Genomic DNA, 14595 nt, shown 5'->3' on the forward strand with positions numbered 1-14595 from the left:
CGAACACTGTCGCTTTATCCGCGAGCTTAAAGTCAAGCAATCTCGGAAAGTAGCACTACATTACCCAGCATGCCTCTGAATATTTACTTCTTAATGCTCTTTGCCCCCCAGTCATTACTGAGTTACAAACAGTGGACAGGAGTAACCCAGCAGCGGCCCAACATCGGGATAAATATAGAGTGCATCAAAGAAAGATGAAGCCTCGTTTCCTGGAACGCTTTATTCCAAAGAAAACACTCCACAGTTCACCGTGGGAGCATTAATGTGGCACTTTACACTCGGACGGCCTCAGGTTTCACATTTATCACATCTTGTTTATTAAAGATGTCAAAAAGCAGCGTTCTGGTGATTAATGTGGACATAAGTGTCACATATGCTTTTACTTATAATAATTCACCGCTCCAGCTGGATTTGAACCCTCAGCCTTCAGGTTATTATAAACAGAATCACGTTAGCCTCATTTCTTTATCAGGGAGCAGCACAAAAACATTGATCTCATGACCCGATTAAGCTATCAGCTATTTTCCATCAGCTCTTGGCAGCAGACGCAGCATGAAGTAAACATAAAACACAAAAACATGTCAAAAACACTAAACGTGAGATAAACCAAAACACGCAGAGCTTAAAAACTGCAAAATGCTCCTGCGTCATCCTTCCCCCAAGACATTTTGAGGCTGACGCACTTCTTCATGAACTTAAACATTAAATATTCACAGTGGCAAAGAGCCAATAATATAATAAAAATAGTGAAATGGCAAAAGGGACCACATGTCCTCAACAAAGAGAAAAAGAAACATGATAAATGACACAGCTCATCATACTCAGAACAACAAGCTGGGAAGTTCTCTCTTCTTCTAAACAGCTGCAGAGTTTAGAGATCATCACATCACGCAGTCGTACCGAAGTCTAAGTTCTTCAGATGTGTCACCTGTGAGCTCTGGGAGAAGGCCCAAACCGTCACCCTCAGATGGAAGGAAGTGGGTTAGGATCAACCTGGAACAGCCAAGGCTGAAGCCCGCCACAGTGACGCTCATTTTACAACATCATGGACAGGAAGGAGCCCCGGCACCAAAATCAACACCTTCAAGCTCAGCTGGAATTCACAGCTGCACAAATGGATGAGCCAAAAAGACGAAGACTGAGCTGTTTGGCTGCAAGGACAAGAGGCGTGTTTGAGGAGCGGTGAGAACAGCGAGCATGGTGGTGGTAGCATCAGGATCTGGGACTGTGTTGCTGCTGCACCGTTTCCAGCTTTGATGGAACACACTGAAGTAGAAATCTGGTTGTTTTGTGTCTATATTGAGTGTTTGATACATTTTTCATGAGGTTTGTAGTTCATTTTTGCCTCTTTTCACTCATTTTGCAACATTTTGTGTTAGTTGGGACTGTTCTGGTCATTGTTGCACATTTTGGTGTTATATGTGACATGTTGTAGTTTTTTGTGCTTCTGTAATTGTTTTGCATCTTTTCTGTCATTTGAAGTTGTGTTCTGCTTGTTTTGTGTTCGTTTTGCATCTGTTTTTGGTCCCTTTTGTGATCATTTTTGCATTTTTCCTGAGTTCTTTAGTGTTTCCCTGCAGGCATTTTGCATGATTTTGGGCTTTGTGGACATTTTTGCCTTTCTGTAGAAGTATTTTTATGTTAATAGTAGTCACACGGCATCATGTCTGGTCATTTTTAATCATTCTATGTCTTTTTTGTGATTTTAAAGGTGTTTCCTGTCTGATTTGTGTCTCTTCACGGTCATTTCCCTCCACCTTTGACCATTTGGAGTTTGCGGCTGTCTCGTCCCTTTTTTGTCACTGCAGGATCGTGGACCTCTATAATAACCCCACTCATGAGAGGGTGTCAGCTGTATTCATCATATTTTGGGATAAAGCTCTTCAGCTGTTTGGGTCACGAGGATGCGCCTCCGTCACTCTGCTCCAAACGGAAGAGGACACTTTAATGAAATTATAACATCTTTGTGGGTAAAAAACACACTTTAGTCCTGAAACTCTAACAGTGACTCATCTGTAAGCGTGACTCACTAGTTGAGTTTGGCATTTCATGATAAAGACGTAGGCAGCACATTTGGGCATCTTTCTGCTGGGAAACACCCACCCACACACACACAGCCTACTTTATGGAAATTCACCCTGATAAAGGCATTCGTTTGGCTTTGTGTTCACTGCTGACATCAAACCAGAGAGAAACAGGATGTGGGCGAGCCTCGTCAGGATGTGTTATCCTGTCAGGGTGCTCACTGTCCACAGCCAACTGATTTTTACCTGTTTTAAATATGTCAGGTACAGATTTAGGGTTGAAATGGAGAGTTTACAGAGGCTCATCCTGGACCGTAAATCTGAAAAACAAACTGACACAAACCAAACTGCATGTTTTGATGCTCTAAAAGGATTCGTAAAGTTCACAAACACCAGTCATGCTGTTTGCTGTGTGTTCATTTAAATGCCCTACGTGCAGTTTGTGCCAAGCTAAACAAACACTGCTACTTTTGTTTTAGGTCATTTTGTATATTTGAGAGTTTCTCTGTGGTCGTCTTGACCAGGATATGTCCTTCAATGCACATATTAAACAAATATGTAAGACTGCGTTCTTCCATTTGTGCAACATCTCTAAAGTTAGAAATATCCTGTCTCAGAGTGACGCTGAAAAACTAGTTCATGCATTTATTACTTCCAGGCTAGACTACTGCAATTCATTATTATCAGGATGTCCAAAAAACTCACTGAAAAGCCTTCAGTTAATCCAAAATGCTGCAGCAAGAGTACTGACAGGGACTAGAAAGAGAGAGCAGATTTCTCCTGTTTTGGCTTCCCTTCATTGGCTTCCTGTTAAATCCAGAATTGAATTCAAAATCCTGCTCCTCACATACAAGGTCTTAAATAATCAGGCCCCATCTTATCTTAATGACCTTGTAGTACCATATCACCCTATTAGAGCACTTCGCTCTCGCTCTGCAGGCCTACTTGTTGTTCCTAGAGTATTTAAAAGTAGAATGGGAGGGAGAGCCTTCAGTTTTCAGGCCCCTCTTCTGTGGAACCAGCTTCCAGTTTGGATTCAGGAGACAGACACTATCTCTACTTTTAAGATTAGGCTTCAAACTGTCCTTTTTGCTAAAGCATATAGTTAGGGCTGGACCAGGTGACCCTGAATCCTCCCTTAGTTATGCTGCAATAGATGTAGTCTGCCGGGGGATTCCCATGATGCATTGAGTTTTTCCTTTCCAGTCACCTTTCTCACTCACTATGTGTTAACAGACCTCTCTGTATTGAATCATATCTGTTATTAATCTCTGTCTCTCTTCCACAGCATGTCTTTATCCTGTCTTCCTTCTCTCACCCCAACCAATCACAGCAGATGGCCCCGCCCCTCCCTGAGCCTGGTTCCGCTGGAGGTTTCTTCCTGTTAAAAGGGAGTTTTTCCTTCCCACTGTCACCAAAGTGCTGCTCATAGGGGGTCATATGATTGTTGGGCTTTTCTCTGTATCTGTGAAGCGCCTTGAGGCGACATTTGTTGTGATTTGGCGCTATATAAATAAAATTGAATTGAATTGAATTGAATTATTATTTTACGGCCACTGTGTTTTGTTGTGTGGCAGTTTTGAGGCATTTGTTACCTTTTCTCACAATTTTGAGATTGTTTTGAATTATATTGTGTTCATTTTAATCTTTTTTGGTGTGTTTGTGTTTCGATGCTGTTTGAACGGAATTTGCAACATTGTAGCAAATTCTGTGCAAAGTGTAGTTTTTTGGGGGAGTTTTGTTTTTCACCTATTTGTGAGCATTTGATCTTCTTTGTACTTTATTGCATTACTGTAGATATTTCTGACAATCTTTTGTGGGTTTTTCTATTTTGATGTTGTTGTGGGGTTTTGGATGAGCTGCTGGCTCTTTGGGAGAATTTATTTCTGTTACTTTCCATCTTTTTTGTCATAATTCTGCACGTTTCTTATTTTGGGGTCTGTTGTGCTCATTCTGAGTTGATGTGGACCCTTTTGTGGTAATTTTGTACCATATTTTAATTTTAAATGCGTTATTTTGTGTCGTTTTAGGGCCATTTTTCAATACTTTGTGAACCTTTTTGTAGCCATTTAGGCTTTTTTGGTGGGTCCTGTATCAGCTGTTCCCATTAAACCTTTGCAGAGCGCATCAGTCGAGTTTCGCACTGACTTTTGTAGAGTTTTGCAGTTGTAATCAGATCATTGATGACATAATGTGGACAGGATCTGGAGCCACCATCATGCTGACTCTTTAACACTTCAGTAATACTGTAGTGTGCACTCGGGCTGTGAGCAAACAAGTCACAGAGATCTCCCTCCACCGTCCGTGGAGATGTCACCCGCTCCCACGCAGATCACCTCCTCACTTCCCTTCAGTCCGTAAAAACTTCTCCTGACACCCACCCACTCGCAATGTGACACGGAGGCCTCGCTTCCACACCAGAAATACTGCCGAGCATGTGTGCGGTCAGCGCGTGACGCCACAGTTCTCCTGAAGCGACGTGCTGTTTTTATTAGCAGGAAGCGAAGGCCTGCTGAAAATAGACGGCGTGATGCAGAGCTCGGACGCTTTTAGCCCTGACGGAGAGCCAGATTGTGGAAGCCCCGCGTAGGCCGTCCTCCAAATCAAATAAACAGTTTAAATTATTCTGCAACAGGCGGCTGCTGTGCAGCCAGCACACACACACAAACACACACACGGCCAGCCTTGTATATTTATAACAGGACAGTAAACAGCAGCGGCTGCGCATGTTGTGTGTAGACTGCAGACTCGTTTGAGGTTTGCTGTCCTCCCATGATGCACTGCATGAACTCGATATCTTCCAAGATCACATTTACTTTAGTCTACAATCCAAGATTATTTGTTGCTACTATATCTGCACATCCAACAAATTGTCAACTCAAGTCAAGTGGCTTTTATTGTCATTTCAGCCATGTGCAGTGGTGCAGCGAGAGAGCGTTCCTCTGAGACCCTGGTGCTGCACATGACATAACAGACCATCAACACAGAAATACATAAAGTACAATGTGCAAAAATTGCAAAAGAAACAAGGCAAGACAGTGCAATGGAGATGTGAGTATTGTATGCAAAAGTAACAAAAAGTTGTATGCAAGGTGTTTCTGCGCAGTGTACCAGGGGCACGGAGAAAAGCTGTCGTACCATAGGCACCAGGAGTGTGTGTGTGTGTGTGTGATAAGTGCTTGGTGGTGATGTGTTTGCAGCTGTGTGTGTCACTGAGTGTTCAGGAGTCTGACGGCTTGGGGGAAGAAACTGTTCCTCAGTCGGGCAGTGAGCGCCCGGATGCTCTGGTACTTCTTGCCAGAAGGCAGCAGGGTGAAGAGTGTGTGTGAGGGGTGTGTGGGGTCCTCCACAATGCTGGTGGCTTTGCGGATGGAGCGGGTGTGGTAGCTCTCTGTTATGGAGGGAAGAGAGGCTCCAATGATCTTCTCAGCTGCTCCCACTATCAGTTGTAGGGTCTTGCAATCCGATACAATGCAGTTACCATAGCAGGCAGGGATGCAGCTGCTCAGGACGCTCTCGATAGTCCAACTGTAGAACGTAGCAACACATCATGCTGAGCATCAAACATATAGATGTTGTTCAGCGCATCTGGTAGGGATGCGTGGTCACAGATGTGTACTACGTTGGTGCGGTCAACATTTGTGTGCACAAAAGAGTCCTGCAGGGCGCTGAGAGCTCCTGCAGGCCAAATTCTCAGCACTCAGAACCAGTTTGCAGCGTCTGACGAGTCTGTTAGCAAAACAGTGGTGTGAGGTGTGGGCGGGGCTCCTCTCTGTATGCGCAGACCTTGTCCTTCAAATGTATAAATTTGTGATTAAACTTTAGTCTCAAACTAGTTTGTGAACTATTTTCAGGATGTCAGTGAGCTCGAAGTTTGGGGCAAATGTTTAAAATACAGTATTTTGGATCGTGCAGGACGCGGTGGCTGAGCTCATCCTCGAAATCTCACAAAGTCCAACAAAAACTTTATCTTCATTTTATTCTGATAAAATGGAGATAAAGCTGAGGAGACGAGGCTGAGATGGTTTGGACCTGTGCAGAGGAGGGAGGGCAGATACACTGGAGCTCTCAGGCAGCAGGGAAGAAAGGAAGACCTCGGAGAAGATTCATGGATGGAATGAAGGACATGCAGAGGGTTGGTGTGACAGAGGAGGATGCTGAGGTAGAGGGAACTGGAAGCAGACGGTCTAATGTGGAGACACCGAAACGGAGCAGTCGAAAGAATAATTATCGGAAAGTCAAAGAAGATAAAAACATGAAAATAAAATTATTTATTTCAGTCTCGAGAGTCCTGGATACGTTATTTTCCACACAGCGGTTGATGACAGCTTCAGACGCTAAGACAATAAAATCCCAACTCAGAAGAAGTGAAGACGATTCAGGATAATCCCCCAACCCTCTAAACAAATAAACAAAAACAAACAAACATGACTCGTGACAAAAACATGCTTCGTGTTTTTGTTTCCTGCCTCTTTGTGGTCATTTTTTAAACGTATTAAATTGTTTGTTTGGTTTGTGTGTGTGTCTGTCTGTGTGTGTGTGTGCGCGTGTGTGTGTAGGTAATTTCTTATGAAAATGTTTCCTTTGACAAATTTCACATTAAAAAAAATCCAGGATGTTCCCATTTTTTGTCTCTGCAGTTTCCTTCTCTCACTCCAACCAATCACAGCAGATGGCCCCGCCCCTCCCTGAGCCTGGTTCTGCTGGAGGTTTCTTCCTGTTAAAAGGGAGTTTTTCCTTCCCACTGTCGCCAAAGTGCTGCTCATAGGGGGTCATGTGATTGTTGGGTTTTCTCTGCATGTATTACTGTAGGCTCTACTGTACACTTGGTGCTGTCAATGTTAATCTCGTTAAAATGACATTAACGCCATTACCGCATTAACGCGGTAAATCTCCGTTAGCAAGGTAACGCTGATCGCCAACATTAACGCTGACAGCGCTACTTACAACATAAAGCACCTTGAGACGAGTGTTGTGATGATTTGAAGCTGTATGAACAAAACTGAATTTAGCTGACGCGTCTCTGACATTTACAAAGTGTTTGTGCTTCGACTTCATGGACACGTTGGTCAGTTTACTGCATGTTTGTAATTAGCATAACTGACCAATAGATGAATCTCACATGTTGTGTATTGACTCTAATTTACTGTACTTTTAGTTACATTCAGCTCAGCTGTGCAGTCGTTATACTTTTTATTATTTGTATTATTATAGTGATAATCAGCGCGATGCTAGCTCGCACACAGAGCAGCTCTACAGTTCCCTTCATGCTTTTCCGAGGTTACACGGAGCTCCTTGAAATTGGAATTTGAGCTTTGCGCAACAATTTCTCTTTTTAACTTTTGCCAGCAGAGCTCTGTGTGACATTTCCAAGACTGGCTGTGGGAGCTGTCGTCCCGGGGGTATCGTATAAATGTCGCTCTCGGGATGACGACTACTTTGCCGTTTCAGGATGTGCGCTGCGCTCCGATCGGGAATCTGCATTTCTAAAGGAGCCCAAACGAAGCTAAGTTTAGGTTTGTGTGCCGTTGTTCCTCAGACACTTCAGCTTGAGTGGATCCAAATGTGTTTTCTGACAGACTTCGGTCCACAGGGTATAGACAGGAAGTTGGATCTGAAGGCAAAAGAATCCCACAGAGAACCTTCACATGCACATGACTCTGGGCTTCACTCTGTAAGTAGATGGTGGTGTTTAGCCCAGAAACAAACTATATTTCTATTTTGGGGGTGATATATGTAATAATACTAACATTACTGTCCTTTTAGGTTCATAGCAGTTTTTCATGACTTCTCCTTAGACTCTCGGGATCTGGACCTGATGAAGTTTCATGTTATTTCTGTCTGGAGGATTCGCATGGACTCGTTTCTGCCTTATTTTGTGCTTCGGCCCATTTTTGGATGGTCGTTGTGTTTATGGTGGGTCAGCTTATGTTGTTAAAACGTTCCTGCAGAGGATATACACACACAAAATTATTTTTCTTTTAACGCTGTCGACTATATAGCGAACATCAATGATGTTTGTCCACTTCACAACCATTAGCTACAGTTGCAAGTGCTAAAAAAGCTACACTCAGAGGGAAACCTGGCACCAAATGTTGGTGAAAAGGAGACCTTTCACATGCTCTGACTTGTTCTGAGCAGCCACCTACTCCACATGGTAATAAAATGTAATTTTTGAAGTTTTATCTGGCGATTTGTCAGAAAAGCACCAAGCACCAAAGCCTGTTTCTGTTCCTCTACATCACACATGTTAACCTGATGCAGTTTATTCAGACTAACAGATCATAGATCATCTGGTGAAGCTCAGACTTAGTGAGATTCCTGAATCTGTTTTTTAAGCATGAAAAACATCAATAGCACCTCGCGTGAAAGACCACATGGTCTGGAACGATGCTCAGGTTGGTGCTGCACGTTAGAAAACATCCATGTGGATGGCAGGACGCAAGGTTTCCCAGCAGGACATGACCCAAAGTATCACACTACGTCTGGGGCCCAGTTTGGATGCTAAGGGGCCCATTGGTGGTGCAGTTCAAACATGATGAACTGTAATGATCTGTGTATACTGACTAGGGCTGCCACAATTATGTCAACTAGTCACGATTACGTCAACTATCAAAATCGTCGACGACTGATTTAATAGTCGACGCGTCGTTTGAAGCTTTGTAAGATCACAAAAGACGCAGGAATAAGTAGTAGGATTTAAGAGTGTAATAACGGACTGAAACAGAAGATGGCAGCACTGCATGTACAAGGATGCCAGCTGCCGTTAAACCCCGAAGAAGAAGAAGAAGAAGTTACCGGAAACCCGATCGGTACCTCGCATGCGCAAATCTTACGTCACTTCCTCTCTTTGCCAACATTGCGACATTCAATATATTTGAATGATACGGTTAGCCCCAGTTAGCTCCTAGCATTTCTCAACAGCTCTGCCTCCTTTTCGACTGCCCGGCACATTTAAACAATGGATAATCCGTATACAAACAAATTCATGCTTTTCTCCTCAACAGAGAGCGTCCCCCGATTGAACAACAACGCCGTAAAATAAGAAGAATGGCGCCTAATTACAGACTTAATAATATTGACTTAGCAATGTGTCACGTGAAGATTCATCAGCCAGATTAAGTGTTTACTGACAATTAACAGTGATAGCGGACATCATCATCACTATACTAATCAATCCTCTCCACACAGACAAGCATAAACACACTCGACTATCACTAAATCAAATTTAACACACGTTTGTAATGACGCTAATTCAGTTTACAATAGGATTCATTCGCTCGGTCAGCAGGTGGCAGTATCCTCGTACACTGGGGAGTAAACTGCCATTAAACGAACAGAAGAAGAAGAAAACATCTGCACATGCGCGGTACGGATCGGGTAGACCCGATTTGTACGGTCCGACTTTGCACATGCGCAGTAAGGATCGGGGAGTCCTGATCCGTAACTATCTTTTTATTTTTCGTTTTTGTCTACATTGTACTGAAATGCTTCATTATTGCAAACATTTTAAGATTTACTCATTATTCTTAACATTTTGACAGATACTCTGACCCATAACTATCGTAAAATGCTACGACCGGAAGTAGACACCTTTCGCGCATGCGGGGTACCGATCGGGTTTCCGGTACCGATCGGGTAGTGACAGTGTCCCAGAATTCATAGCGCAGCCCAGCTCAGTTTCCAACAATGGCGGCAGCTAGTTAGTGTTAATATTACTCTTATTATTCTTTCTGGGTCACAAAATAAACGTTTAACATATTTTCAGGCGAGAATGTAGCTGTGTAAACCTCAAATATCTGCTCAGTTTATCAAGACACCACATATTTTCAAAAGCGCTCCGACGTTTTTGGAGACGTCTGTTACCCACTAGCTCGATAGCTAGCCGGGGGCTAGGCTAACTACAACACCGGACTCCCGGCAAATCGTTTTCAGACCCACCGCCGTCTTTCGCTACTCAGGTTAAACATGATATATAAGTCACTTAGATAACTTAAAAATGTTATTGTTTGGCTTTTTTCAGTATTTTATTTGTTCCTGAGTAAATCGGTTTGGCTGAGATTAAAGTTATAGTTTTTACACAGCTGAATAAACATCAAGCAGACAGCTGATTATCAGAAGTGTGAGATGCTCGAGAATTTACTCCGGTGTCCTGTTATATTTTAGATAGCAAGGAGTTTATTAAACTTCACCGAAACAATCTGTAAATTTCATTAAAATTTAATAAACTATCATCTTGTCTTTATTTTTAGTTAGCACATACCTTAAACACTTAAAGCTGTAAGCTAATGATAGTTATATAAGAGCAGATGCAGCTGGTGCAATAAGCTGTACGTTTTACGTCCAATGGATGATGATCTGATTAGTCGACTAATCGCAAAAATAATCGGTGACTAGTCGACTATCAAAATAATCGTTTGTGGCAGCCCTAATACTGACACCTTTCCGTCAGAATCAGCGTTACCTGCACCAAGTATGAACACACAAAGCTACAACACTTAATAGTACTATTTATTTCTTTTGAAATAATAAAAATAAGGTCTAGTATTCATCACTTTTCTTTTAAAATGCTCCAAAGATCTGAAAAAGTACAACATTACCTCCTTTTAAATACCTTAAAAGTACTTATTTAAAACACTCAAGCAAAAAACACAAAGCTTTCGTTTACAGGTATTAAAGTACTGAAACGTATAATTCAGACTAATTCCTAAATGTTGGGAAGTGACACCGTCGGTCAGAGGCTGTATTATGAATGCTGCCTCTGAAGTCAGCCTCACGCATGTCTCCTTTGTATCAGAGCAACAACAACAACTGTGCTCCCAGAAACCTGTTATCTGCAGCCCACACGGCACCACGGTTACAATCTGTAGATGCGTTCGGCGATACGCCGGCCGGCCGCTTCACACAGCGTCTTTTTTCTCTACGTCAAAGCCACGATTTCACGGCGGAGCGCAGAGGACCGAGAGGGCCGTGCGAGCCTGCGCGGTGACGTCAAAGTGCCGTGTTATTGTGTTTACTCTCTCCACGAAAGATCAACACCAGCCTGCAGCGTTTACTGACAGGCTGGAGTGCAGTTAGGAACCATAACATAACAAGACATTTAACATTCTGCCGTGGCCTCGGGATCGACAGCCGGATGGTTTTATCCCGACACGCAGATGGTGCTGATGTAGGTGAAAAACCAGGAGAAGAAGCAGAAATAGAAGCAAATGCTTCATATGAAGAATTTCTGTTCAGATGGGAGGAAAACAGACATGTGGTGGACACGATGATCCAAGTATTTATTAAGCAAAGTGACAGAATAGTGGCTCTGTCGATATACATCTTTATTCAACTTTGAAGTGGCTGCTTAATCAAATTGTGAGCTCTGCACTGATTTATGTCAAACTGTCTTCACACCATCAGATGCTGTCAGGGGGCTGGCAATTCTGAATTCTCTCTGCTTATTAAACGTTGAGAAAATGTTACATTTTTGTTATTATTACTTTGTTTTAGTAATAATCCAACCCGGATAGTTGGGTTCTGTTGGCTTCATCGGGTGAGGGCCTCCAGCTCGCACTGGAGCGGTTCGCAGCCGAGTGTGAAGCAGCGGGAATGAGGATCAGCACCTCCAAATCTGAGGCCCACTCCGGGTCGGGGATGAGTTCCTGCCCCAAGTGGAGGAGTTCAAGTATCTCGGGGTCTTGTTCGCGAGTGATGGGAGAAGGGAGCCGGAGATCGACAGACGGATTGGGGCTGCAGCTGCATTAATGCGGACGCTGCACCGGTCCGTCGTGGTGAAGAGGGAGCTCAGTGTAAAAGCGAAGCTCTCAATTTACCGGTCGATCTACGTCCCTACCCTCACCTATGGCCACGAGCTGTGGGTAGTGACCGAAAGAACGAGATCGCGGATACAAGCGGCAGAAATGAGCTTCCTCTGAAGGGTGGCTGGCATCTCCCTTAGAGATAGGGTGAGAAGTTCGGCCATCTGGGAGGGGCTCAGAGTAGAGCCGCTGCTGCTCCACATCGAAAGGAGCCAGCTGAGGTGGTTTGGGCATCTGACAAGGATGCCTCCTGGGCGCCTCCTGGGTGAGGTGTTCCAGGCATGTCCCACCGGGAGGAGGCCCCGGGGCAGACCCAGGACACGCTGGAGAGATTATATCTCTCGGCTGGCCTGGGAACGCCTTGGTGTTCCCCCGGAAAAGCTGGAGGAGGTGGCTGGGAGAGGGAGGTCTGGGTTTCTCTGCTTAGGCTGCTGCCCCCGCGACCCGGCCTCGAATAAAGCGGATGAAGATGGATTACTTTGAGTCGTTTCCTGTCCTCTGTGCAGTCTTACATGTTGTCGAGCTTGTCCACGTTCTCTTAAGTTTCCTGTTTTACTTTGAAAGGTCTGCTGTTCCATGTTCAGTGTGTTTAGTTTGACGTCCCCTGCTGTTCAGGTTCATTTGTGTCAGCTGTGTTTCTTCAGGTGTTCTCCTCCTGTGTATCGTCTTCTGTCTTCCTCTGTTCAGCATCGTGTTCTTCAACTCACAGGATTATTTTCAAGCTTCGGTTCAGGTTCATGTCATCGTTTGCTTATCCGAGTTCTGGTTCACCTTTGCTTTTTGTGTTTCTCATGAGCCTGAATAAATGGCTCGCTTTTTAACTTTCGTCCTGTCCTTTGTGTGTCTGATTTTGGGTCCACACCTTAAACACACCGGCCATCCTGGCCATCACAGATGGTTTACTTCAGCAGGTGTTGGATCATATGGTTTATAAAACGTGGACATAAACACGTTTTTTTCTGATTTTTAAGTGATTATATTTGCTGTATCAAATCTAACACTAATTCTTTACTAATTTGGGGTCGCTGATGTCATAAATAACACCCAGATGTGACACACGTAAACACGATTGCGAAGCTTTCATCTGCGAATGCTTCACTTATTTTGGTATGAAACCAGAAAACCACGACGACCTATGACACCAGTGTGTTGGGTGTGTGTGGATAACTTGATGGTGATGTTTTGCCTCCAGATGCACATTATTCTGGTGATGAAGACTTTGAAGATCCATCCCCTTGGAGCTCATCAGTTACTCACTTAGCCAGAGTATGAGACCTGCCAGAGGAAGCAGCTCAGTGAGAGTAACCTCCTGCCTCCTGGAGCCAAATTTGCTTTTTACAGGCATCACAAGACCGATCTTAATCCAGTGTTTGAAATGCACGATGACCTTGTGTGTGTTGTTGTTGTTTAAGGTCTTTGGGGTGCGCTGGGCTGTGAGAGTGATGCAGATGAGTGGAAACTGTTCGCTGACAGCTCAGAAGCCTAAAATATGTCCAGCTGCAGCGCCTATGAAACTATGCAAACTATAATAATACATAATACACGCTGATGGACCGTTTACACGACTGAATACATTTACTGGCATTTTTAAACTCAGCGTAATTGAATTTGGACATGTCGGATATTCTATTAGAGAACTTAATGTTTTAAATGCAGAGTGAGGAATTAGTTATAACACTGATGCTCCAATGAGTGCATCAGGAACAACTCTGGGTTTGGTATAGACTTAGACCAAAGCTGCCAGGAATTGAACCTTCAACCTTCCAATTAGTAGATGATTTGCTCAGCCTCCCCTAATTGGACTATTAATCAGGCAAAGAAAATCCTTAAATCTCAAACTAGAGCACAGGTTTCTGTTAATGCAGTAAAGCACACGGAAAACCGAAGTACTGGATTAAAAGTCTCCAAAAGTACCGACCAGAGGTCCAGTTACTGTAGCTGGGGGACCGGCTCGCTTTTTGGAGCCTCGTGTGGACACTAGAGGAACTGCAGTTTATGAAGCTTCATGTTTCGGGCCCACGCATCGATGCTTTTACTCACGGCACACCGATCACGTTTACTGTTGTTCACAGTCCACCTCATGTGAAACCAGCATCTTCACTACGATTCCGTCTGTTTTCAGAGTTTTGGACGGACGTGAGAAACAGGACAGCGTTTTAGCCTCAGAGTATTTCTGTGGTCTGCCTCCGGCTTCTTTGGACATCTTGGACTTGAGAAACAATCATCAGAAGGATGAAAAAAGAAACAGAGCCGTCATCTTAATCATGTTCATATGTCCTCACAGACAGAGGTGGACAGATGAGCCCCCCAGAGTCCAGGGGGGTTGGTACGAGCTGTGGCTAACCGCTGGTTTCTTCCATCCCGACCACAGTTCCCACCATGCCCTGTTCACACACTGGTGTATGAACACACATCACACGATCACAGGCACAACAAAAATATGTCTGAATATAAAAAGTTACAATTTCTCACTTCATACCTGCAGAAATTCATAAACAGATTTTTCTTCTACTGTTTTTTAAAGGATTTCTTTCAAGTTAAAAACATTTCCTGGAGTCATGTCAGCACCATCATATGGAAGAAGCTCCCTCTAACAGATCTTCATTTACACTGATCTATAAATCTGATCATAATAACGTTAAAGACATCGATGATACAGAGATAAATAAAACTTTATGTTGACTCATAGGTTGTGGAAAGAGATCATTTTATTCTTAGCATTAGAAATATTATATTTGGTGGCTTTTACGAGTCCCACACTGACAAAA

This window comes from Neolamprologus multifasciatus, chromosome 13, assembly GCF_963576455.1.
Source record: "Neolamprologus multifasciatus chromosome 13, fNeoMul1.2, whole genome shotgun sequence".
Classification (NCBI taxonomy): domain Eukaryota; kingdom Metazoa; phylum Chordata; class Actinopteri; order Cichliformes; family Cichlidae; genus Neolamprologus; species Neolamprologus multifasciatus.